This window comes from Xyrauchen texanus, chromosome 13, assembly GCF_025860055.1.
Source record: "Xyrauchen texanus isolate HMW12.3.18 chromosome 13, RBS_HiC_50CHRs, whole genome shotgun sequence".
NCBI lineage: Eukaryota > Metazoa > Chordata > Actinopteri > Cypriniformes > Catostomidae > Xyrauchen > Xyrauchen texanus.
The window spans coordinates 33,380,341-33,408,337 of NC_068288.1; the positions used below are offsets into that span (position 1 = coordinate 33,380,341).

The 27,997-nt window shown below is 36.2% G+C and overlaps 2 pseudogenes; both read right to left on the minus strand.

Annotated features, from left to right (window-relative positions):
* Positions 1-472: 472 nt before the first annotated feature.
* Positions 473-17,146, minus strand: LOC127653762 (integrin beta-7-like; annotated as a pseudogene).
* Positions 17,147-21,240: 4,094 nt separating this feature from the next.
* LOC127654071 (ATP-dependent 6-phosphofructokinase, muscle type-like) lies at positions 21,241-27,370 on the minus strand (annotated as a pseudogene).
* Positions 27,371-27,997: the final 627 nt, after the last annotated feature.

Consider the following 27,997-nt stretch of genomic DNA (forward strand, 5'->3'; position numbering starts at 1 on the left):
CTGAATTTGTTTTCTCCCTATTTGGAATGCTCAATTCCCACTACTTAGTAGTTCCTCCTGGTGGCATGTTTACTCACCTCAATCCGGGTGGTGGAGGACTATTGTGAGTTTATCCCAATTTTTTTTAATAACAATCATGTTCTCATTTCAGTATGAACAATGTATACAGATTAGTTGGTGGTGGGGTGGGACCAAAAAAAAAAACAGTCAAAAATAAATTTGCAATTTTAAAACTTATAATGCAAAAAAACATTTTATTAAAAATATTCCTTCTACATTGTTATGTTTTGCATATTTCATTGGTAGCTTAGAATATACATTTTTAATTAAGATAAATTTGCACAGAGTAATATTTTCAACAACAAAAAAGCTATGCTAAATATAAACGACATTACAATAACAATGTTTCAAAGATCCTCTTTAAATCAAATAATTTGCTGAAAATGTTGATACAGTATGTGGAGACCTGATGTCACTCATCATCTTGCACATGTAATGGGTTGAGCACTGTTGTTGTGGCACCTTGGAAAAGGGGATTGTGAACCTTGATAGAACAGAGAGACATTTGATTGTTATCTGACAAAAAATAATTTTGCAACACAGGTTATAATTTGCCCCACATTTATAGCCTACTTAGCTAAATACATTTGCGAGATGTGGGGTGACTAGTTGGTAAACCATGATCCCTCTATTTACATGTAATAATCTGTGTAATCTTTGAGTGGGTTTGTATGTGTGTTTCTGCGTGTCGATCACCTCTTTCCATTCAGTCTGTTTTTGTGCTTTGACAAAGTTTTGATATTCTCTAATGTCGTACAGCTCAAGCAGGGCACGGTAAATAATGATTATTACAATGCCAATAACAATGATGCTTGTAACAGAGTAGCCAATTATAAGTGTAGTATTAGCGATGGAACCTACAGAGACAAAAATAACAAACATTTAACATTCAAAGTTAATTCGTCCTGTACAGTAAAATATGTCACTTTTGTCAGAGTTGAAGAGTTTAATGTTCGAAAGATGCTTATATTAAAGTCTAATCAAATGAAATTAATTGGCAAGGCTTTGCCAGCATTTAAGACATACGGGGCAGCTCAGCATACTGAAGTAGAATTTCACCTTTAGAGCCAAGTTTCACTTCGTAATAATTGGTGTCTTTATATGTGCAATGCAGCTCATGAGTAACCCCAAGATGAGATATTTTGGCATTTGAACACCTCTTAGCACAGTATCAGAAAAATCATCATCAACATGACTTGCCACACAATCCCTAAATATAGAACACATGTCCATTAAAACACAGATAAATATACATCATGCTGGTAAATGACTATGGTAACCCTATGTTTTTATAAATAATACAAACATTCAAAGGGTACAGAAATTATAATTTAAAGACCACATGAAAGGACATAAGGGTTCAGCTTTTTAAAGGGAATAGCCATTTGTTTACAGTATGTCACAACCATGAATCATTTGCTACTTTTACATTGCTAGCCTGTGGCAGGTGGTATAAAGTGCAAGAGTGCCCGCCCACTATTTCAGCCGCCTGGGTTCCGGAAGTATTTTTCCCATTCACTTGTTTCATGGAATTTTCATTAAATCTTTAATTAAAGAGTTCTAAGCCTTGAACCAAATCAACCAGCATGTGTTAATCACAACATTAAAAACTTTGTATTAAAGTAAAATTAGTATTTGAAAATCAGACAAAAGACAAAGTTACAAGACTGTGTGTTATCCGTCATTCACAAGGGCATTAACTACAATCCCATGATGCATTGTGAATCACAAAATCAAATATAAACCAATGGAAATATATAAAACTATTGATTTTAGGTTATTGTTTATAAGTGCAGTAAGGATATAGTTTCAGTTTATTGTGAAATATTTTGACATGTACAACAAACAAATAAATTGTTTGGCGAAGGGAAACATTTTGCTTCATTCACATGGGAGTTTCATGGGAGTGGGCGGTCACTTCCAGGCTGGTTTTGTGGGCTTTCTTGGCAACAGTTATCTGATTCTCTGCTGGACCATGGTTAGTATAGTTGTTCAACAGGAACTCCGCTATTAAACATGGCTTCAACAGAAGCATATAACATCAATGAACAACTTCGGAACTCACAGTAAGTCTGTATTTAAAGATTAGAACTTTATCGGTATCAATCAATTCGTCTATGTGGGAAAAACATTTATAGGATTTTTACTTCTGGAACCAGACTGTTGCGCTCTATTCGGGAGAGGGGCATTCTTATTCTAGAGAACATTTTATTGGACAAAAATGTGTGACGAGTGCAAGATGAGTCATCAATATATTTGTCCTTTTTCTCAGAAGAGAAAGACTTCAAATTTCTAAATAAATGCAAATTTTAGAGTATCCTAGCATAAGATAGCCTCAAATCTATCAAACATGGACCTAAAGTTTTTAAACCTAACACATCGAGTTAAAAATTTTAACTTTTATTCCATGGGGCCTTTAAACTAAGAAGAAACAGATAGACAGACCTCACTAAAAATAATCATGAAACTCAGATAACATATCACAAGCAGAGACACATGCAGTGCAAAATACTAACTTAAACTGTGTGCAAGCATTGATGAATGCAGAGCAGTTATCTCCCTTGAAGCCATCCTTACACTTACATTGGTTGCAAAAGCATTCGCCTTGGCCACTGCAAAGCCCCCATTTACTCTCCAGAAATGTCCTTATACCTCATACTGGATATCATGTCATATCATTAATATTATTAAAGCTGAAATGTGTAATGTCTGCGCCACTAGCTTTACAAAATAGAAATGCCAAAGATTTCAGTTTTCAAACTGAATCCACAAAATGGCTCCAACCTCTATTGGTTGTACAAACAGATACTTTAGTCCCACCCCAAACTCACACCATTAGTTGATTTTTTTTTAATAGTTATTTTTTTAAATAGTTTTAATAGCACCTCAGAGCCACTGTGTTACACTAATAGGTAAAATCAACTTTCAAGTTGAGTCTACATGTTAGGCTGGGATACGAGAAAGAATTTTAACGTAGAAACATTTTTAATCTTTCAAGTATTCCCTACCCACCTTCTCGTGTTTGATGCCTTTACATTCTCCTTTCTCCTTCCATTCAATGTCTGCCTGATTCCCTTTACATTTGGACCAGTAGGATACATGCAGTTCTTCTGGAGCTCCCTCCTGCTCCAACACCAGAGTGGACGACAAGTTTTGGCCCACACATGTTAACATAGACATTTGTGTATATTCAATTACGTATACTAAAGTATATTAATTATTTTAAGTAAAATAAGGGCTGCAGTTAGAAATTCTTGGGCCTAGTGCAAAACGTATTCATTTGGCCCCCCTCCAGTCAGTTGACACACACACACACAAACACACACACACACACACACACACACACACACACACACACACACACACACACACACACACACACACAAACACACACACAAACACACACACAAACACACAAACACACACATGTTGTGTTTCCATGTTTTATGTGGACTTTCCATAGACATAATGTTTTTTTAGACTGTACAAACTATATATTCTATCCCCTAACCCTATCCCTAAACCTTACCCTCACAGAAAACTTTCTGCATTTTTACATTTTCAAAAAACATAATTTAGTATGATTTATAAGCTGTTTTCCTCATGGGGACCGACAAAATGTCCCCACAAGGTCAAAAATTTCGGGTTTTACTATCCTTATGGGGACATTTGGTCCCCACAAAGTGATAAATACACGCTCTCTCACACACACACACACACACACACACACACACACACACACACACACACACACACACACAGTTGTGTTTCCATGTTTTATGGGGACTTTCCATAGACATAATGGTTTTTATACTGTACAAACTTTATATTCTATCCCCTAAACCTAACCCTACCCCTAAACCTAACCCTCACAGAAAACTTTCTGCATTTTTACATTTTCAAAAAACATAATTTAGTATGATTTATAAGCTGTTTTCCTCATGGGGACCGACAAAATGTCCCCACAAGGTCAAAAATTTCAGGTTTTACTATCCTTATGGGGACATTTGGTCCCCACAAAGTGATAAATACACGCTCACACACACACACACACACACACACACACACACACACACACACACACACACACACACACACACACACTCACACACACACACACACACACACACACACACACACACACACACACACACAAACAGTTTCATTTGTCATTGATCTAACCATTGAGATTATTGCTTATAATTAAACAGAAGTGAAAAATAGGGTTGCATGTAAGCACTCTCTTGTGATAACTTGTTTTGTTCTTACAGTCACTTGTAATCAGTGTTAGTTTAAGTGGGAAGTAAGACCAGTGGACTGGGTCAAAACACTGGAAATTATGAAAACACTCACCTCATAGGCTTCAGAGATGAGATAAACCACATTACTAGAGTCATTCTTTAAGACACCAACCACTGACAGAGGAATCAATGAACTTAAGGCCTGTGTTGGTGTGAGTGAAATAAAGAGAAAGAGTTCGATAAAGATCAATTATTGCATTACATATTACATTTATTGAGCTTTGTATTTTCTCTCACCTTATATGCTGGATAGATGCTTTCTGTCACAGCAAATATCAGCTGTATATTGTTATCCTGCAGGACTCTTGATAGATGGCCCACTGATGGGTAATCCTGTAATACAATTTGATGTGAATACTTTTTTCTTCCTACATTGATCTTGGTAACTTTTTCATTCCAAAATAATAACATAAAGTTACAGGTGCATTCAGTCATGTTTCCCTCAATAAAACAGTTGTACTCATAAAAAAAAATGTCTACAGTCATTAGCTCTCACATGAGATGAAGACACCAGTCATATCAGTAACCTTATGAAAGCTGTTTTATTCTACATGGAAAGGGTCCCCTCATTGGGACTGCCATGTCAGGACTTTCACTGGTGGATTCAAATAATCATGGCTGACTACAATGTCATCTTTAACTGAAAACTATTGCGTTTAAATGATGATGCATCCATGTCCCTAGGTGTCAGTGTAAGTTCAAGATAAGATTAAAAATAACCTTGGTTTGTTCCTGGCAGGCAGAAGATGCCCTAAAGCTGGCTTTACACTAGCTGATTTTTCCAATGATTTTCACGTGTTAGCTTCATTAACAATCACTGGCCAGGCAGAGGGAGACAGAGGACCCATTAGGACCTCTCAGCGGAAGGTGTTAATCACTTGACTCTCTGGACTCCCAACTGAGTTAATGCCTTGAAAGGCCACTAAAAAAAAAATAAAGTGGTTGGAGATCGCCGCCGAACTCAGTGTACACGGAAAGGAACTGTTTAAATATACAATAACAGTTATGAACAGAGGCGTTTCCAGCACTGAAGGACATCCGGGACTTAGCCCAGACAATTTTATGTTCATACTAGCAACCACTTCTCTGTAGTCCAAAGCTGGTGAGAGGGCATTCTTTGAGTTTTGCTCTGGCTGGGCCTGTTTCTACAGTTCCTAAATCTTCCACTCTAGTACTATCCTCAACATCCTCTCTCCTCCCTGAATCATCTGTGATGCAAAAGAACAGATACAGCACATAACTTATTGCAAATCAGCTTCAAACAACTAATTCATCAAGTGCTACATATGTCAAATTGTAGACCAATACATTGAAGAAAATGTATTGGGAAGAGCAGATCAGTGGAATTGCCCTAAGATCTATCATGATTCTTCAATTTTCATGTACATTAACATAAAGTCATTACAAAAGAGTTATATTATAGTGAGTAAAGTGAGGTAAAAATAATATTGAATATAAATAATTTATATTTTTTGACATAAATAGTCAAAATGATGTATAAGGTCCTAAGTTAAAGCAATACATGAATAACTTAAGTCTAAGTTCATTGACACACTATGGCATCGAACTGTATATAATTCTCATCATCTCTATGAGAATAATTCATCTGTCAAAATCCTTTCATTAGGATCATTGGGATAAACAATGTTTCACGTTTAAATTTCTCTAAAGTAAAGTGACTGATTAATTGTTAGAAGTTTCATGCCTGATTCTGGCACAGCCGCTGCTCCTCAGTCTGTAGCTCATCTTTGCTACACTCTACAAAACCATTTAATCAAATCAAGGTGTATATTTACTACAAACTAATATCACAAAACAAGTCACACATACATTTTATGCTAATGCTCATTGGTTATCCTTAGAAAAAACAACACCTGATAAACAAGAAAAGTACAATCCTAACGGGACTCAAACCAACGTCTCCGGCGTGAGTGGCGGATGCACTAACAAGGAGGCTAGAGGCTACAACATGTAATGACAGTCGGTAGTGGACCTCTTGAGGTTTAGCCTACTGTGGGTGAAAGCCAGCCAGATGATGATCTTCAGACTTTAAGGACAAAAACAAATGTGAATTCTTACCCACTGACTTCTTATGGAAAAATCCCCAAAGCCTCATTTGTTTCTTTTTTGCTGTCTTTCCTGCTAACTGCTGTTAACTCGCCACTAAGTAAAGTTATTTGATGTCAACGACTGTGCTTGCTGCTCCCCTACCTGCTGCATATTCAACAGAGAGGAAGAAACGGAGTCGCCCATAGGCTACCGACAGCAAAGAAACTTATTCAAGGCTAGATTATGAAATAAGGCAACTTATGATTTCGGAGGTTTACATAGGCTTTTGTCCGGTTTCATATTTGTCAGTCAACTTTTCAAAATACATTCAGGGCTACACTCAAAACATTCGGGGCTGAAGCCCCGGCAAAATCGGCTGCCACCACCTCTGGTTATGAATAGCCAAGTTGTAATTTTGATTTATACTACTGCTGTAGTGATAAGGCACAGAAAAAAAGTCAAATGCAGTCATTAAGTGTGACACCTTCCCTCCATTTTTAATCTGTAAATGTGGCAGGTTCACTGACTAGGAGAGCAAGATTAGCAAAAACAGTCATTAAGTGTGACATCCCCACTCAGTTCGAGTTGTTCTGAGTCTGCTAGTTTAGAGCCAGCTTTAGGCTGAGTACCCTGCAAGGAACAACATGAGGCACCTTTCTCACCTTTAAAGGTAAATTGTTTATTTTTGCAAAACTTGCGGTACTAATCGTTACCAATCAGAACTGCAAAGATAAGGACAACAAGTAAAGCACATTCATTGTTAAATGTGGTCAGAAAATTCCTCATACTTACATAAGATTTTCCATCATAGGAGCCTTCATCATTAAGATGACACTGTCCATTGTGTGGCTTAAATACACCTGCTATGTGGAAAGTATCATCAGATGTGTAAACCAGAATCCGTGTCACATGCCCCCATTTGATCTTGTCCTGTGGTGAAAAATGAAACATTTCGCACATAAAATTGACAAGATTTCACTGAAATCCTAAAATCAACTCAGATTAGCTGGCTGATCAACTCAGCTGGCTGGCATCATTTTGGAGAGTAACAGTTCACAAAATTGTATCAGTCTGCTAAGAAACAAGTCATGCTTTAATTACTAGGTGGCTTCTTATGAGCTCTTATGAGGAAGAATTAGTAACTGGATTTGAGATTCATGAAGTTTACAAGGTTTGTGGTATTAAATATTTAAAAGATATTCACAGTTGTTTTTTTTGTTTTTTTTAGACACTTAGTGGCAAGTAAAAAAAGATGTAAAAGATCAATCCATGATAAATCCTGTCAGATCTTTTTCCACCTTTAATGTGATAATGCAGTCAACCAAAATGAAGTAAATAACAAATTGAAACTTTTTAGGAGAAAAAAATACAAATAAAAGACCATTTGGAAATGTGATTGATCTGGAGCTTTTTGCAAGGAAGTGTGGGAAAAAACTGACAAATCAGGATGTACTTAGTAAATAGACTCTTATTCAAAAAGCAAAATGGTATTAAAAAGCATTAAAAGCAAACGGTGCTTGAACCAAGTATTAGCTGAGGGATGTGCACACTTATGCAACCAAGTTATTGTAGGTCTTTTATTTGTATTTTTTTTTCTCCTAAAAAGTTTCAATTTGTTATTTACTAGAATTTGGTTGATTGCATTATCACCTGTCATGCACGCTCCCAGTCGGGTGAGATCGCGTGGAAATCGTTGGTTCTTGTGTGGTTGCAGATTGCATCGTGTGAGAGGAATTACAAGTGGAGTCGAGCAGTTTATGAACAGCTCACAACCTCCTGAGAATTTTTTTAAATGTCTAAAAAATGTGTGCGCTGTCGGCTTGAGCATGTGTATGGTAGAACGAGCCGATTTATGCAATCTACCTGAAGTTGGCCAATCAGGAGAAGGTGTTACAACTCACACGATCAATGAAAAATTAATGTTCATAAAGTTTTTACACATGTGGAGAAAATAGCTGTGTTAAAACTGTTTTTTTCCCCCCATATTATTTACGAACACATCACTGAGAAAGATTCTACAGAAAGGCCATGCTGTTCTGCTCTTCAAACAAAGAGCAGGCATACGTGTTATGCAATAAAACATTCTTTATCACTCTGACAGACAGAGTTGTAAAATTTCCGTCATGGTCTTATTCATCATACCTGTATTCGTTTCAGTTCAAGGGTTACATTTAGGGAGGTTTGTAGCATCTGAAATACAACCCCAATTCCCAAAAAGATGGGACAGTATGTAAAATGCTAATAAATTAAAAAAGGAGTGATTTGTAAATATATTCACCCTTTGCTATATTGAAAGCACCACAACTACACTTAATATGATGTTGTGATATTCTCAGTTGACTTTTGTTTATGTACTTTTATTTTGAAATTCCTGTTAAGTTCCTGTTACCTAGTCTTGTCATATCCTGTTTTCCCTTCTTGTTCATATGTATGGTTTTCATTGGTTCATTGCTTGATTACTTTGATTCAGTTCTAGTTTGTCATTGGTTTTAGTTAATTGTCTTGTTATCTTGTTTTAGAGTTCTGTTTGTTCATTGGCCTTTGTTACCCATGTCTTGTGTATTTTAACCCTCATGTTTGCCTTTGTCATTTGTCAGGTATTGTTTGTTGTCAAGCCATAGTTTAGTCCAGTTTGTATACATGTACCTTGTATGTCCTGTCCTGTCCTGTCCTGTCCTGTCCTGTCCTGTCCTGTCCTGTCCTGTCCTGTCCTGTCCTGTCCTGTCCTGTCCTGTCCTGTCCTGTCCTGTCCTGTCCTTAGCCTTAGCCTTAGCCTTAGCCTTTTCATGTCTAGTTTTGTCATTATTAGTTTGGTCCTTGGTTTCTTGTTTTGTTTTCTTTCACACTTATAGTTAGGGATACTGGTTTCACGTTTGGAAGAAATAAACTGCACTTGGGTTCATCATCATCATCGTCTCTGCCTGTTTTGTCAACACCGTTACACATGTTTTACCTTGTGAATTATAAATTTTTAAATGTACAGTAATTTCAAATCAGAGGATTGCAACACACTCCAAAAAAGTTGAGACAGGGGCAATTTAAGACATAACAATTTGACAAGTTGAAATAACAAGGTGATGTGAAACAGGAGACGATAAACAGGTGAGGCAATCGTGTCATAATGTTGTATATCGAATAAGGATCCTCCAAAAACAGCCTAGTCCTTCAAGAGAAAGGATCATTCAAGATTTGTCAATTTGCCAACTGATGCTTCAGCAAATAATCCAGCACTTTGAGAACCCAAAGACAAATTGGAAGGATTTTGGTCATTTCACATTGATGTATGCAGTCATAAAATCACACAGCATTTGTAGTAATTATCCATATTTGTTTTTTTTTTTCATTTTGTTTTCAGCTAATAGAGCCCCTGGCCACACCAGTCTTTTTTTATTATTATTTCTAAATCACAAACAACAAGGAATTAAAGCAGTCTCCTGCACGGGCTTTATATGTCTTATAATGTTAAATAGCATGAAACTGGATGTGATTGCTTCAGAATTTGCCAGGTCGTTAAGTCATGTTGTGTACCACTGCATCTGTATGATTATCAGATAAACTTGTAACATGCAGTGGCTCATGACATGTCCCTTGTCAGAACTAACACCATGTACGCACCGTCTAAAGGAAGCATAAAGATAATCCATACAACTAGATAATCCATACAATAGTGTAATTCATGTCTACTGAAGTGATAAGACCATTTATTTATTTTTTGTTGACATCTGCTGTCTCCTTTGAATGAGTTCCTTTGAATGAGGGGTCAGGACCCCCCCATCTGAGAGTTGTCCCCCCTAAAATATCATTAAAATATATGTATTGTAAATAATATAATGATATATTCTTAAAATAATTGTTTCAGAAATAAATTAATACAAATGCAAACGGGGCAACAACAAAAAAAACCTTGGTGTCCCCTTCAAAAATTGCTCTTGAGAATTGTTGTTTATTGTCCCCCCCAATATTTTGATGAAAATTTCGCCCCTGCCTCAGCATCCATATAGCAAGGCCCTGGCAACCACTTAGAACACCCTAATGTTGTGGCACCAAATATGTTTGCATTTCAGTACACATGCATTATTTAGAAGTGGAGTCTCACCAATCCGGACAGTCTGTGTGATCTCCTGCAGCTTCCTGAAGATTTTCTGCCCCAGGGTTTTAATTTGCTCATAGATCATCTTTCATGGAATAGCTCAGACCCATCAGGTAGTAGAGATCTATACGGTAACCCTGAGCCCTCTCAAACTCAATCTTGAATTCATATGGCACTCCTGCACATTTGAAAGTAAGAATACTAGAATATGATTTTGGGACAATATATGTTGAGGAATAGTTAATAAGAGTATCAAAATGATACTTAATGGAAATGGTTCACATTGTGCAATTGACTTGAAGCTATTATCGACCTGTTATGTTTTCTACATGTCCAAGCAGAAGTCTCAGTCTTACCAGCTCTGAGTTTAATGTTGATATTCTGAGGTTTAAGCTGAACCACGTTTTCAGGATCACTGCTGAGGTCACTGTCCTTCACATAGATCTTGGGATGTTTTACAGGATTGATCACATGATCCTCTTTACAACTTCTGGCCTTAAGAGACTCAGGTGTATCACAGTGCTGTTCATTAGACTCACCTGATTTCAGGAAGTCCTGCAACACAAGAAATGTGTATTACATTCACGTAAAACCATGGTTTACCAATATTTCACATTAAAAGACAATGACCTCAGCTGAAATCTAAGATGAAAGTGAATTTCGACATTTAGTCAATTATATGTGCTTCTGTTTATATATTATAAAGTTTCAGTATGTGACTGAGAGAAAGTGTTTTACTGCAATCTGTTAATGAGTCTGTTCAACTTCCTTACAGAACATTCAAGATTCAAAAATGTGCTAAAGTTCTGTATGAAAGAACTGACAGCAAGAGTAAAGTGAAACTGCCTATAAATGATACGAAGCATGTATGGAACATGTTTGTTCTCTCAATTATTATTTGAGAAAATAATACATAAATTGAGAAATTGATACTGTACATCAATTATTAATCAATAATAAAATAATACAACTAAACAGTCTAACATGTCCAATAATATCTAACATCATGCATGTCTTAACAGAACTTAACAAATGTATCAACAGTTTATTCAATATTCAATTGAGCAATTATATTTAATAAACATTTATTTTACAATATAATTTGATGTGATGGATAATTGTATGTTTAATTTGTATTTTTCTAAAACGTTTGCCTTAATCTCAATGTCTTTTAATAATAATAATAATAATAATTGTATACACGTTTAGACGTTCAACATTTTCTGAAACAATTTTTGCAAAAGGTGGCAAAAGTGGCCCTTTTGTGGCTGATTGTGGGTGATTGTGCATTACAAAGACAAAGATGATTGCAAGCACTGTGTCACAAGCTGTCATTTTATAAGATGTCCAGAATATAAATGTCAACATTTTCTGAAGTCTTTTCGTAGACTTTGTGTACTTCACATTAAACATGACCTACATATCTTTTTTCCCTAATTTGGAATGCTCCCCAATGCACTCTAAGTCCCTGTGGTGGCGTAGTTTATAGGCCAAACAGCCAATAAACTTCACCATGACAGTCACTATGTGAGAAACATGCTGACACACACACACACACACACACACACACACACACACACACACACACACACACACACACATGTTTGTTTTCCTATCCTTATGAGGACTTTCCATAGACATAATGATTTTTATACCGTGCAAACTATAGAGTCTATCCCCTAAACCTAACATAACCCCTAACCCTAATCATCACAGGAAACTTTCTGCATTTTTACATTTTCAATAAAACATTGTTTAGTATGATTTTTAAGCGATTTGAAATATGGGGACACTAGTCTATGTCCTCATAAATCACATTTATAGCATAATAACCTTGTGATTACCAGTTTATAACTTACAAAATTGTCCTGGTATATCACAAAAACGCGCACACACACACACACACACACACACACACACACACACACACACACACACACACACACACACACACACACACACACAAAAAGGCAAATAAATGATAATAATATGAATGTGCATTTCTAAAGAAGCAGCTGGTTAGTTTGCACAGAAAAGCATACTCAACCACAGGTACCACAGCAGGAAAAAACTTTTGTGTTGAATCTCAGCAAACTTTCAGTTCTTTTATGGTCCATCTTCCCACCTCTATCAAAGGCTGACATCTTTTATATCCTGATCATGGGGATCTGAGAAGCATCAGGTTAAATTTGATTCAATTCAATTCAATTCTTGAGTATCGATTGCCGAACGGGGCTCCCTGGTGGCTTCGGGCCTTAAGCAGCTACTTACACAATTGCCCAACGGGGCTGATTGCCGAAAGGGGCCCCTATTGGCCCTCGCTATTTCTTTGATCTGACCCTAAAAAATTTATTTGTACTGTTATTGTAGGTATTACATTGGTGTAATCTAATGCAGTCAGGCTAATTAATTCAGTCATATTATTTATAATGTCAAATATCTGAATCTTGATAATAAAGCCAGTTGTTACCATGAAGCACATTTATTAAGGTTACCTTAAAATATTTATTTTTACAGTGTATGACAGACCAGCTGACTGACAATTCATTGTTAGTGTCTTAAAGGAATACTCCAGGTTATTGGCAATTTACACTCGAGGATTAAATTAATCCAGGCTGACTGTGAATAGTAAATATCTTCAATGGCCTTGGGATCAAAAAACGAATGCATTTATATGATGCTGAATCCACACCTCTAGGTGTCAGTGTAAGTTCTGGATGGCATATAAAAAAAATATCTGAGTGCACCATTAAAAAAAAAAGCAAAAATGAAGGTGACAGTGTGGCACTTACGATGGAAGTGTTTTACCAATGGCCAGTGTTTTAACGTTAACACACTCACTGTTTAGCCAAAAGTATAGCCACATGATGTAAAACATATGCGTGTCAACATGTTTTAAGTGTGATAAAATCACTTACTAACCATTTCTGTGTAAAGTTATAGCCAATTTTACAACTTCATTGCCATGAGGATGTAATGTTAACAAACCCTAAAACCCTAAAATGACTGTAAAAATGTCCATTCAAACAACTTTATAGCTCAAATCATACATGAGTTTTAACAGAAGAATTAATGTAAGTGCATTTATAAAATTAGAACATTTTCTCAAAATATTTACCCCATTCACTTCCATTGTAAGTGCTTCAATGTGACCTTGATTTCTGCTTTTTTTTTGTTTTTGTTTTTAAAAAGAGAGACGAAAATGTTTTTTTGTGGTAATCAACTTTACACCACAAATAATGTCGATTGAGCTTAACTTTTATTGAACCCGAAGTATTCATTTAAGTGAAGCTGGGAGAGAGAGAAACATGGCATTGCCTACCATCTGTGTGCACCATGCACATCCAGGACTCTGTATACATTTAGAACATGAAGGCAAGGATTGGCACAATGGTTCTTGTCCTAAAATAAATGTATACAGAAAATATCAAATATCAAATCCATCAAGGGAGAAAGAAATTAAAGAAATTTAACAGTGAAGGAGAATTGTCACTGTCTCAACAGCTTTCATTATCTGCAGAGAGAGAAAGGATAGAAAAAGACATATTAGCTTTACTAATATATATGTATGTATGTATGTATCCATGCTTAACCATGCTGTATACAGTACTTCTCATGCATGAAAACTGTTACAACATCAGACACGAGTCAGGCTTTACAAGAGGGAAGTTTGCTACTTGAAATGAGACCGAGTCAGAAGACAGTCACACAAAATACAAAACCACCATATTTCAGTCCTCCTCCTTGTAAGTGTAGCATTAAATCAGCTCAGATTGATAGATAGGAATTTAGCCAAGGTCGTGGAGGTACAACCCTTAGCTGTTATTTATTTTTAAAGATAACTTGTGAAAAGTTTTCAGCAGAGCAACCACACATTTTCTGTTGTGGGTTGAACCTGACAGACTGCATCTGATGGTGTTTCATTTTATACTGTAGATAAGCAAGCAGTATATAGCCTATTTTAACATCACACTAGAAGTACAGCAGAAAAGATTAATTTATTTAAATTGCCTAATGTATCCTTGAGAGCATGTGGGAAACCAAAAACAAAAATACACATTTCTTTAGTCTTATTTTTAGATTTTTTTTTTCATCTTATATGTCCATAATTATGAAGTTTTGCAACAAACTTTTCAATGATCTCAAATAAACTTTTCTGTAATTATTCAGATTAAATCTGTAAAAAAATGTCAGTAATTTTAATGCTACAGAAATAAAATGTTAATTGATTAACAAATATTAACTGTAAAATATACAGTAAAATGTTTTAATATATTTTAAAAGACGATACAGTAGTTTTTACAATAAAATTATGTAAAAATTAAATAATTGAAATGTAAAAAGTATGATTTTCATGTATAATTATGGTAAAAAGAACAAGAGAGTACATGTACTTTTTTTTTTACAGTAAATTGTTATTAAAATGACAGTAAAAAACAGTAATCGGGTGTTCCCACAATTCCCTGTGTGACCCATTACATTTCATTATATTTTATGGGAATAGTTATGTTTCATCATATTTTTTATATCAGGTACGTACACTGGGGTGTTCTGTGTTATATTTAATGTAATTTAGTTAATGTTTACTGCATTATTTCAATCTCATATGCATGACCATAATGGTGTTTAGTGTTTGTGTGAGTGATACTGAGCACTGTCTTTATACATTTATTGGTCATTACTCCTAGAAGTGCCACTATTAATGAATTAATTCATTAATTAATTACCCTTTTAACCATTTTAAACTGTAAAAAGTACAGGTTATTCTGTAAAGTGGTTTATATTTTAACTGTATTTTTTACATAATTATTCTGGCAACCACAGCTGCCAGATTTTTTTTTGTAAAAACAACACGATTTTATTTACTGTGAAAGGGAACAGGAAGAGTTATGGCCTAAAAATATAAGCATTACACAGTTTAAAATGATAAAATAAACAGAATTAAATAAAAGATATGAATGTGCTTTAAAGATGGTGTACCTATTAACACCATTATGCCTTCTTTTTCATTTGCATGTAGTTGTTGAAGTCTGGTACTTGTGCATGAGGGTAAAGTGAATAAACTGGACAATGATTTATTTAATAAAGTGGTAGACCACTAAGACCAGTCATTATAATTTTTTTTTTTTTTTTACAAATATACGCCTTTCTTAGAAAAATTGTAGTCTCTTTTTCAAACGGTTGTCTTGTGACTTGTTGAATTTCAAGTTAGATTATTTAGTCCTGTTTCCTAGCTACTCTCAATACCATTGATTCAAACTGGTCCACGCTGGTCATGAGCTGAACCAAGTTGGTCATGAGCTGGTCCTTAGCTGGTCGACCAGCTACCATGTTCCAAAAACCAGCTTGAGTACCTTGAGCTGGTTAGCTCTACTGACCTACTATCTACTGATCTACTAGTTGTACCAGCTTGGACCAGCTCATAACCAGCTTGGATCAGCTAGAAACCAGCTACCATGTTTCAAAACACAGCTACCAGCTGAAGCTGGATTTTCCACTAGTGGAAAAGATCACACTTTTATTTATTTTTTTGCCATATTTATTATTTAAATGATTATTATGTAATTCATAGTAATGATATAGCCTACTGAAAGTCTTAACAAAACATAGTAACTTATATTTATATTCACCACAATGAAATCTATTAAAATATTTCATTTGAATACATTTTTTTACCAGAGATGTGAGAGGTCGTGAGAAATCGAGGCATATTTCTGGCTCCATACACATGCAGCACGCGTATACTTTGCCTAAACTGTATGCGGTTTTGAGTTACATCCTGTCTATAGGCAACATCTAAGAAAGGCTGTGTGAAATGTAAAAGTTACAGGAATATTGTAGTTATTTTACTTCACCTCTTCTTCTTCTGTCTAGACATTGTCTCTGCACGTGACCTTATTAAAAAATTCCCCCACAAACCAACTTACTTGCTTCAACCCATCAGCACACTGTAAAAAATAAATGTTTTTTTACAGAGAAAATACAGTATAGCTGAACATTAATTTAAATAAGTGTTAAATTCCCATAAAAAATACATTTATTCACAACAAATGTACATTTTCAGCAAATATTGCTCACTGAAATTTGTTTTTGTTTTACTTATAAAGTTATACATTTGCAACACAAGATATTACATTTATGGTGTACTCATAATAATGAAGAAACCCAACAAAGAATTGAATGTGTCAAAATTAATCTGTAAACTCCAAAGTAACTTTGGAGTTTACAGATTTTTGCTGCTCATTCAGTTTACTTTATTAAATGAAAGCAAACAAAATTTCACTTCCATTTATGTTGGGATTTCTATAACTGTAAAAAATGAATGCAAAAATGCTACAGTAAAAAACTTTAATTGGTTAGGTATTGCAGGTAACCTGAACATATACAGTAAAAAATGATAATATATTTAATAAGACAATACATGTAATGATTAGCTGCTAGACGCTGAGAGCACCTGAAAGACCTGCCGCTTGCCTACCTGCCTGCCTTTCATCCACTAAAACATCGGCTTACCTCGGGTGAGGCTCGGCACTTGCTGCCTTGTATTTGGATGGACTGGACTTGCTGTGGCCTGAGATCGACTACTCTTGGCTGGCAGCTGTACTGCTGCATGCTTGATGGCAGGTGTGTTGGAACACATGGACATTAGGACCACTGAGACAAAGACCTGGTTGTGGTGGTGTTACAAAGGATGAAGTCCCTTCTGCTCACTGCTCTGGTATGTTACAGCTGTATTAATGTTCTTAGCCCTATCTACCTTGCTGCTTCGGCTCCTGGTTATTATATTTGGCTAGTTATGTCTCTCTTCTACTCATCTCAGTAGATGTGTGTGTGTGTGTGTGTGTGTGTGTGTGTGTGTGTGTGTGTGTGTGTGTGTGTGTATATATATACAGTCTAGACTGCTCCTCTCTTCTTGATTACTTGATAACTCTTCTTGATAACATGCTCTATAGTAGCAGACCCTGATGTGTCCAAATTTATCTTGTATTTGGTTATTATATTTGGCTAGTTATGGCTCTCTTCTACTCATCTCAGGATCTGCATAATCTGAACTCTTCATATCATCTTCCTGTGGACATATATAATCACACAGCACAGTTTCAGTGAAGGCGCACAGTTCGCTTCCTTGGTTAGCGATTACATTCCAGTAATTTCTTCCCGTTGATCCTTTTCAAAGTCGGGTGCAGAGTTACGGTCAGTGAATCTGTCAAATCTCTGTTCAATTAAGTTTTCATCTCCAAATGCTAAAAAAGCTGAGCCGCTGACAGTGAGGATATTAATATTCACCTTTGCTATCCGTCTAAACCTTTGGTGAAAGAGTTTTTATGCCTCATTGAATCTTTAAAATGGTCACAATTAGTTTTTAGCCCTACTCATAATTTGGGGCACACATTGGACATGGTGTGGTCACATGGTTTTCCCGTAACAAATCTGAGAGTGATTGCTGCTGCTATTTCAGACCATTTGACATTTGTGTTTGAATCACCCATCTCCACTTGCTCTCAGTCTGTAAGTTATTCTCGTTTCATTCAACCTTCCACTACCAGTTCATTTTCAGAGTACTATCAAGCTAACTTTGCGGATGCTATCTTCTTTGACAAATGAAACACTGAAGAGATGGTGGAGGTTTTTACAAAATCCTGCTCGGTTTCTATAGACTTTTTTGCTCCCCTTAAGCCCAGGAAAGTTAAGAGTAAGGGCACCACCCAGCCTTGGTTAAATGATAACACCCGCTCTCTTAGACAAGAGTGTCGTAAGGCAGAACGAAAGTGGAAAAGAGACAAATTCCAAGTATTGTATGAATGTTTAACTAGTTACCAAAAGTCAGTAAAAGAGGCTAAGTCTAAATTCCTCTCCAAACTCATCACTGAAAATGCTAACTGACCAAGAATACTGTTTAAGACAATTGATTCAGTGCTAAATCCCTTACCAGCTCCTTCTCTTGTTCCATCTCGGGAAATATCTGAGAACTTTTACATTTTTTTTGATAATAAAGTCTTGGAGATCAAGGCTTCCATTAAGCCATCAACATATGATCTCCCTTTGATTTGTTCACCAACAGATTCGCTAACTTGTTTTCATCCAGTTACCTCTACTCAGCTTGCTGATATTGTTTCCAAGGCTAAATGCTCCAGCTGTGATCCGATATCATCTTGGCTCATCTTTCCAAGGAAGTGTTTGTAACCTTGAGCCAGACTGTAACAGGCATTATTAACAGTTCTCCAGCAAATGGAGTTGTACCTGCTAGTTTTAAACATGCTGTGGTTCACCCTCTGCTTAAGAAACCCCTTCTTGTCCCATCTATCCTTTGCAATTTCAGACCTATCTCCAGATTGCCTTTTATTTCAAAGTTCTTAGAGTTGTGTATCGTCAGTTGAATTCCTATATCAGTATGTCCAATATTTTATTTAATTTTCGGTCGAGTTTTAGATCAATGAACTGTTGCAAATTCTCGATACTGGTTGCTATGCGGTCGATTAAAGTATTCTTTTACATCGGTTGGAGAAGTTTGTGGGTATTCAGGGTGTTGCCCTGCAGTGGTTGGCCTCTTACCTCAAAGATAGAACCTTCTCAGTGAGCATTGGGAAGTTTTCTTCTTCGTCGGTTCCCTTATTATGCGGTGTGCCCAAAGGGTCCATTTTAGGCCCTCTTCCCTTTTCACTTCATATGCTCCCTTTGGGTACCATTTTTAAGAAATATAAGATCTTCTACCACTACGATGCTGATGATAAACAATTTAATCTGCCAGCTAAAACTGACCATAGTTATCCTTTGGACCCACTTTGCGATTGATTTGAGGAGATCAAATGTTGGATGGCTAATAATTTTTTCTAATTAAACGAAAGCCTAAGCAAAGTACTGATTTTAGGCCCCTCCATATCTCCGTCTGTTCTCTTTCTGCCAGTGTTCAACCTCATGTTATACATCTTGGAATTACATTTGATTCGTCACTAAATTTTGAAAAACAAATTAGTACAGCGGTAAAGGGCAGTTTCTTTCATCTGAGATCAGTTGCCAAATTAAAACAGTTTTTACCCCCAAAAGATTTGGAGACTGTAATCCATGCTCTCTTAACATCACGCCTGGACAACTGTATTTCTCTATACTGTGGCCTACCTCACACTGCGATCTCTCGCATGCAAATTGTCCAAAATGCTGCAGCGAGATTTCTTACCGGAACTAAAAAGAGGGATTGCATTTCTCCCATTTTAGTGACTTTACATTGGCTTTTGTAAAGTTTAGAATCGATATTAAAATTGCTGTTTTTGTGAACAAGGCTTTATCTGGCATCGCACCAAAATACATTAGAGATCTTATGATTCCTTACTCTCCCCAAAGAGCACTTAGGTCTAGTAACTTATAGTTTGCATTGTCACAGTAAAACTAAGGGTGGTCGGGCCTTCTCTGCCCCTTCTCTGCTGCAGCACCTAAACTTTGGAACAGTCTGCCCGTAAATATGAGGTTTGCTCCTTCATTAGCCAGTTTCATCGGCTCTTAAATCTTACATGTTCTCTCTGGATTTTGATTAAGATTAGTTTAAGGGTTTTACGTTGAAGTTTTCAGATTGTATTTTATTTAAGTTAGAAATTATTGCGCCCGGTACAAAACGTATTCAGCAGGCCCACCTCGAGTTAATTGTCTGATGGGAGTGGGTTGGTTTCGGACAGTTAGTTGTCCGATGTAAGGGGAGGGTGGGTGTAGACAGTTAGTTAGTTGTCCTATGGAGCTGGGAGATGGGGGTGTAGACAATTAATTGTCTGACAGGGGAGGGGGGGTGGTGGACAGTTCATCCATCGACGTACGCTGACCCAGAGGCTTTCGCTTTTGCGTGATGTCTCCGTATTTACATCCGCGTCTCCCGCTGAACTCGTTTAGATGCGCTCTAAAACCTCCCTCCACTCTGGCCGGGCCCCCCCTCAAGTCCCGGCCCGGCCCAAAAGGTCCAGTTGTTCACCCTTTTTGACGGCCCTGAACATAAGTGCCTCTGGTAAGAAACCTCTTTAAGTTTTGTCATTGAAACCTGTTTGGGTATAAAGAGTAGTGTATCTAGTTTCATTTGATATGCTGTTTTAAAAAATTCATACATTTTTCATGCGTCAACACCATTAATAAACATGATGTCCACATTTTGGGATATTATTCCCTCAACAACATGTTATTTATTTTGAATAACTTTCAACCTTAACACATCTGTGGGTAATTTAGCTTCATTTTAATATAATTTTTAATTGAACAACAGTTCTATTCATTTGGTTAGTAAATGCATTACTATAAATATTTACTGTACACATTTTTATTTTAACATTGGATGATGCTGACCATTACTTTATAATGAATAATAATTTTTTATTCAGGTTTACAGAAAATCAGCTGTAATGTCTGTAACTTTGAATTACCAACACTCCTTGAAACATAATAAACAATTTGATGAAAAAAAAAAATGGATTTTCTATAGCTTGGTTTTAATTATAATGGCACAATTCAGGACATACATTTTTAAGAAAACTATTTGCTCTAGAATTTATTATTATTATTTATTTGCTTGTTTATTAGGTGCTACAAGTTAAAAAATCAAAAGGGGAAATGAAAAATTAACAAAGCAATCACACTCTGGTCTCAGAAGGTTAAGATAGTAAATAGGGCCAATTTCATGTTGACTTTAAAAAGACAGTATTATCAATATTGTTCGCACAGACCTGCTGCATGTGAACAAGCACATTCTTGCGGCAGTCAAAAAGCCTATTCTGAGTACAAGTTGAAGAGGAAATCTGTAGCATAGTTTGCATTACATTACTCATTCCGGTGGGAAAACATTTTTATATTATTTGTGTTGGTGGAAGAATAAAATAACACCACAGTCATTTGTCAAGATTATGGCATAAATTGACTGAATGAGAAAGAGAGAGTGAGGATTAGAGTGAAAAGATGCAGAGGAAACAGACTGGGTAACAGAAAGGCCAACCTGAGGATGAGGCCTCGTTTCACTGTGGTCTTCATCTTCTCCAACAAATGTTCCACTACCTCCCAGTTGGAAATGAATCAATTAGCAGACCAATCAAATATATCTATCTATCCATTTATGCACTAATCCAATCATGAAACTGTATGCCACCTCCAAGTCGTGGATGCCAAAAGGCTCCACATAAAAAATATAGACAGCGTCAGCCCCAGCAGCCAGTCCTGCCATAGTTGCTAGATATCCACAGAATCCTCCCACAGTTTCAGTGATAAAAACCCTGCGCTTTGTTCCTGCAGCAGACTGCTTTATCCTGTCACATGTCTTAAGAAAATATGCACAAGAAAATAAGATAACAAAATGCTTCATTTTGCATTTTTCTAATTTCATCCAATTGTTTTCATCCTCATAACAATTTCAGTTGTTAAATTGGAAAATAAACATGCATTTCAGAATATCTTAATGTTTGGTATGACCCCCTTTTGCTTTAATGGCAATATTCTCTCAAGCTGGCATGGACTGCAAGTTTGTGCAAAACCTGATGATACCAGCATGATTTAACAAGCTTTCTAAGACCATCTTGTGTGCTTCAATTTAAGCAAGAAAACCTGATCTTTTGCAGAAAGGGGTTAACAAAGAAAATGTAACAAATGTGCTTATTTGATAAGTGACCAAGAAATAGTGCGCAAGCTTAAATATTTCTTATTCATGCTACATCATAACATTTCATTGTTTACTGTAAAATAATTCACAAAATGTTCTGTTTATTTCCAGATGTAAATTAGATTTTCAATGTGGTCTCAGACTTCTAGACCCCACTGTATATAGTTGGGGATAAATATTTCTGGTCTGGATCGCATAGTTTCATCTTTCATACAAATATGTATTAGTATGTATTTGATTGTGTGGATTAAGTGGAAGTTTCTTAACGATGTGATAGTATTGAGGGCAGTATCAGCTCCAATACTGAAGTCTTATCCAGGAACATTATTAGACACAGTAGCTGGAATAACAACCAGGGGAATACACAACTCCTCGTACTTTTCTCTGGCAGTCACTAATTCCAAACCTCCAACAAATGCCTAAGTAAGAGAGAAAGAATGTAAGAAGGAAAGAAAAAGGTGATGGAGCATGTAAACAAATAAAAACATACTAAATACATGTTTATTTAAAGAGATGGTTCACTCAAAAACAAAATCTGTCATCATTTGCTCACTCAGAATGTTAGTTTCCATTCACTTTCATTGCATATTTGTCTGTACAATGAAGGTGAAATGTGGCTAAGGTTTACATTCTACCTATCATCTAATTTTGTGTCCCACAGGTTTGAGGTTGAGCAATAATGGCAGACTTTTCTCATGCAGGTTAATTTTTGTGGGTTGAACTATCCCTTCAATATTAGCAGTAGTTGCTCTGATGTTCTCACCTCAAACCCACCAATAATAACCAGGGCATGAATGTTAAATTTAGCTATATTCAGACTGATGTCTTCAATCATACTAGCTGGCAGGTTCCTACAGGGAGAGAGAAAGAGAGAGAGAGTAAAAGAGGTTCTGTCAAGGAGATAAATTCTGTAACATAACACTATATAGAATATAAATGTCATGATTTAAAAGTGAAGTGTGTCATTCGCACGACACTATCAGCACCAAACAAAATTGCAAAAATAATTATTGCTTGCAAGCTGGTTTCCCAAAACCATGCCTTCCGCCCCTCTTCTCTCATTGCTATTGCATTGTACAGTTAGTCCCGCCCAAATCTTACACCAATGGTTGAACCAGATGTTCACTCAAATTACCAGAACAATGTTTTAAAAGCACTATAGAGCTGTATGCTCTTTGTCAGGTCAACCTAATGGCTTACTTACTGTTGTCTCTGCACAATAAAATGGGAAAGGAGAAATTATTTGAAAGATATAGTTCACCCCAAAATTAAAATTCTCTCATCATTTACTCACACTCATGCCATCCCAGATGTGCATGACTTGCATTTTTTGGACCAATAGAGTGTAAATATTCTTCTAAATATCTTAATTTGTGTTCAGCACAAGAAAGACACATCTTGGATGGCATGAGGGTAAATAAAAGATGATAATTTTTATTTTTGGGTGAACTATCCCTTTAACATAAAAACTACACTTCACCTTTAAAAGCAGGATGGTAACCTCTAAAAAAATGAGTTGACTTCAGAGGTGTTGTAACATTGTGCTGGTGCTGGAAAATGACGAAGACGATGAAATGAAGAACCCAAGTGCAGTTTATTTTACAATAGTGCAACCAAAAACCGGAAATCCAACGTGAAAACATGAACTAGACATAAACTAGACTGGGCTTGACTTAAACATGACTTGACTTGACTTGACTATGGACTACGTTGCACTTTCAATACTTGACAAGGTTCAATGGAAAACATGAGGGCTTAAATACACAGACATGGGTAACTAGACAGCCAATGAGCAGACAGAATTATAAACAAGATAACAAGACTTATATAATTAAACCAATGACAAACTAGACATATGAACATGGAGGGAAACAGGAATCACATGGTTAGGGATACAGGAACTAGACTTTTCTAAATAAAAGACATTACAGGTGTTGATATTTTACATAATATTCATATTTAATAGTAACTACATATGACAAGGGCAACGTGGTTGTAATTTCAAAGCACTATAAAGGTGCAATATTTAGCTCTGTGGTACCTCTTGGTTCCTAGATTAGAACTGCCTTTTCCTGTCCAACCTCCCACAGAGGCCCATGAGATTGGTTCAATCTGGAATGGATAGGAGATACAGAGACATAAAGAGACAGAAAGAGCAATAGACTAAATCTCTCAAATCTCTCAAATGTTTCGTAAAATGGACTCATGGGTTCATCCCGTAAGTGAGATATGTTACAGTCCCATGTGCAAGTCCCTCGAAGCCGTCATGCACAGCTAACATGTTATGTCCTTGAAGGATTTCAATCCTAACCGCTGAACGGACAGCAGCATTCATTCCTGCACACGGAGCTCCCACATTCAGTATTGCAATGTTTATATTACACTACAGAGGTAGAGAAAGATGAAAGCTGTGAGAGAAAGTGCAGAGGCAAAAATAAATATATATATATATATATATACACATACATACATACAGTATGACTATGATAAATGAAAAGTGACTTCTGATTTAATGATCTGCAGATGCAGTTACACACCTTCAAATCAGGGGCGGATACATGGGCTAAGAGCTTATATGTGTTCCAATTGTTCTCAAAACTTCTGCAGGAGAGAGTAGCATATCAATCAAAGTGTAGTCCTCTACTATAGTGACAGCATGGGAAAGAATGTACACCAAAACATTTTTTGTCAGAAAATCTAAAAATGCTCTTAATTTGGTAAGATCTAAATTAACTGGTTTAATTCAAGTCAAAATTATTTTTAATACGACCGAATCAACCTGACTACATTAGGTTACGCCAACGGAATTTTTTTTTAAAGGTTAGCTCAAGTAGAAATAGAACATCACACATTTTTTACAGTGAACAAGAAAGAAAAGAATGACAAACTCACTTTCCTCTGACAGCTTCCTCGAACCTGGCCTCTTCCATATAGCTTTGCTCACCTCTTCTAAACAAGGACAATGAGAAATTACAAATGAAATATTGATTTTTAAATTTTAACTCAGTAAGAGTACAAATGGACAATGACACACAATAAGTGTTTTCAAATAAATAAAATAAATAAAAAGGAGAGAAATCAGCAGTGAGATGGATTTGATTTGGATTACCACATATAGAAAATTCATAAAATGGAAAGTATTAATGCATCCTCCAAAAGATCAGTAAATATGTCATAAAAGATTTGAAGCAACAAGGTTGAGAATTAATTCAGAATTTAGAGGGATTTGTGTGTCTGTGCCACCTCACCAATTGCACACACTCCATGAGGGGGAGTCGGACAGCCATGTTCCCAGACAGACTGACTACACATGCTGGAGTGTCAGCAATGGCCTCCAGCAATGCCATCACAGCCTCCACACCCATCCTACTGCCCTGAGAAAAAGAGACAGAGGGTAAGACCTTATCTTCTGCATGCCTGCAAATACGGTATTGGTACAAAAAGACATTGATAACCAAAAACATCTACTAATGCAAGATTCTGAATCAAATAGGTGTTAATATGAAGTCCAAAACCACTGTTGTATTGCCCAGCAAAACATAACTAAAAATGTATTTGCAAAACAATGTAAAATCATGTATTAGAACAGGATATGTATTAAAGGGATAGTTCTCCCAAAAGTGAAAATTCTCTCACATTTATTCACCCTCACACCATCCCAGATGTAAATGACTTTATTTATTCTGCTAAACACAAACAAAGATTTTAAGAAGAATATCTCAGCTCTGTTGGTTCTCTCAATGCAAGTGAATGGTGGCCAAACATTTTAAGCTCCAAAAAGGACATAAAGGCAGCGTAAAATTCATTTATACAACTCCAGTGGTTTAATCCATGTCTATAGAAGCGATATGATAGGTGTGTGTGAGAAATAGATACATATTTAAGACCTTTTTTACTATAATTCTCCACTTTCAATTTCACGTTCTTCTAGTTTTATTTTAGGCGATTCACATTATTCATGCATATCGCAACCTACTGGGCAGGTAGGAGAATTTATAGTAAAATAGGAGCTAAATATTGATCTATTTACCACCAACACCAATCATATCAATTCTGAAGACAATGTTATAACCACTGGAGTCGGATGGATTAAATTTATGTTGCCTTTACGTTCTTTATGGAGCTTCAAAGTGCTGGCCACCTGTCACCAGAGTTTAGCTGAAGAAAGAAAGTCATACACATCTGGGGTGGTATGAGAGTGAGTAAATAAGAGAAAACTATATTTTTGGGTGAACTATCCCTTTAAGATCATACCAGGATTCTGTCAAAGGCTGAAGGTGTTCCTCCTCTCTGCACGTGACCCAGAATTGTGGCACGTGTGTCAAAGCCAAGCTTCTTAGTGACCAGCTAAACAAACAAAAATATACAAAAGGCATGAGCCATGTTAAGTAACAGCTGATAAAACATGATAAGCTATGATCATATCTCATCATGCAGTGTGCGACTCTTACGGTCTTGATAATGTCGCAAGTAATGGGTTTGCCATGGCGATCCAAAGCTCCTTCAGCCACAATGATGACATTCAGTTGATGGTCAATGCTTCTTTGCTGAGCAATGAATCACACATACATACAGTATAGGGGGAGGGGACATTACAATGATATTAGAAAGAATAGAATGTCAATGGCACTGATAATGATTAGAAATCATACTACTAATAATACAAATTTAATAAATGTATATAGATGTTACATAGGTTAGTCTTCTGTATAGATGGTCTTCCCAGCCTTCATCTGGAGGCATTTCAGGAATAAAAACCCAGTCGGCACCACATGCCAGGGCAGTAACTAAGGCCAAATACCTACATCAAACAAATACACACACTCTTGGTTAGAGGCAGCAATCTGGTTTTTAACAATATTACTGCAGATTTTTTGTTTCTATATTTATATCTATTTATGTACATTTAAGTAAATAGCTTGGTGTAATATAATATATGAGCATCCTATAACAATGACACATGCATTTTACTGCAACATACCCACAAAGCCTCCCCATCACCTCCAAAATGAAGGTTCTTTGATGACTGTAGAGAAAGAAGAATGGTTAAATCAAGTTATCAGGTTCTGTATATCTGAATATTTTAAACTGTAATTTGATCATATGCTTGAATGTATGTATCTCTTGAGCTGTTGTTGTAATGGCATCCACTACTTCCATGATCCTGTGCAGAGCTAAATCTGTGCCAATGGTCTAGTCTGTGCCACAGAAATCATTGTCTATGGATCCAACCATTCCAACGCTTTTCAGATGAGATGAATGCTTGGCCTCCTCTGCTGTGATCTTATCTATGGACACAGACAATTCTTGCTCTTGGAAATCTAGTGATATTGGTCAGCTGGTGTCATTATGCCTCTTATTTGGACACATTCAATGTTATTGGCTCCCTCAGGCTAATCATTTTTAAATCATACAGAAATACTGAATAGATTAAGTATAACAAAGGGTGCCAGAGCACATGGTGAATGGTTGTTCTTAGATCTTCTATGCTGTCTTGTTTGGTTTCTCTGGCATTCTTTGGCAGATCTTACAAAAGTACTATGATGTTATATTATTTGAACATGGTAACATGGTAATACCATGATTTTTGGACATGATACCATGGTAAAATCCTTATAGGACATATGGTAATACCAGTCTTTTTATTACCTTTGAGTACCATTGTATAAATCACTATTTCTATTGTATTTGATACTATCACTGCACAAAGGTACAATCACAGTAGTTGTTTTTCGAGGGAAAGTAAAAAGGCCAAGTATAGTGAGACCATGTTATGATGTTGATAATGTAAGACAAAAAAAACAAAAAAAAAACAATCCTAAACTATGTGATTCACAGCAATGTTTAGGGGTATTTTATTTCTCTGTGTTGGGTGGC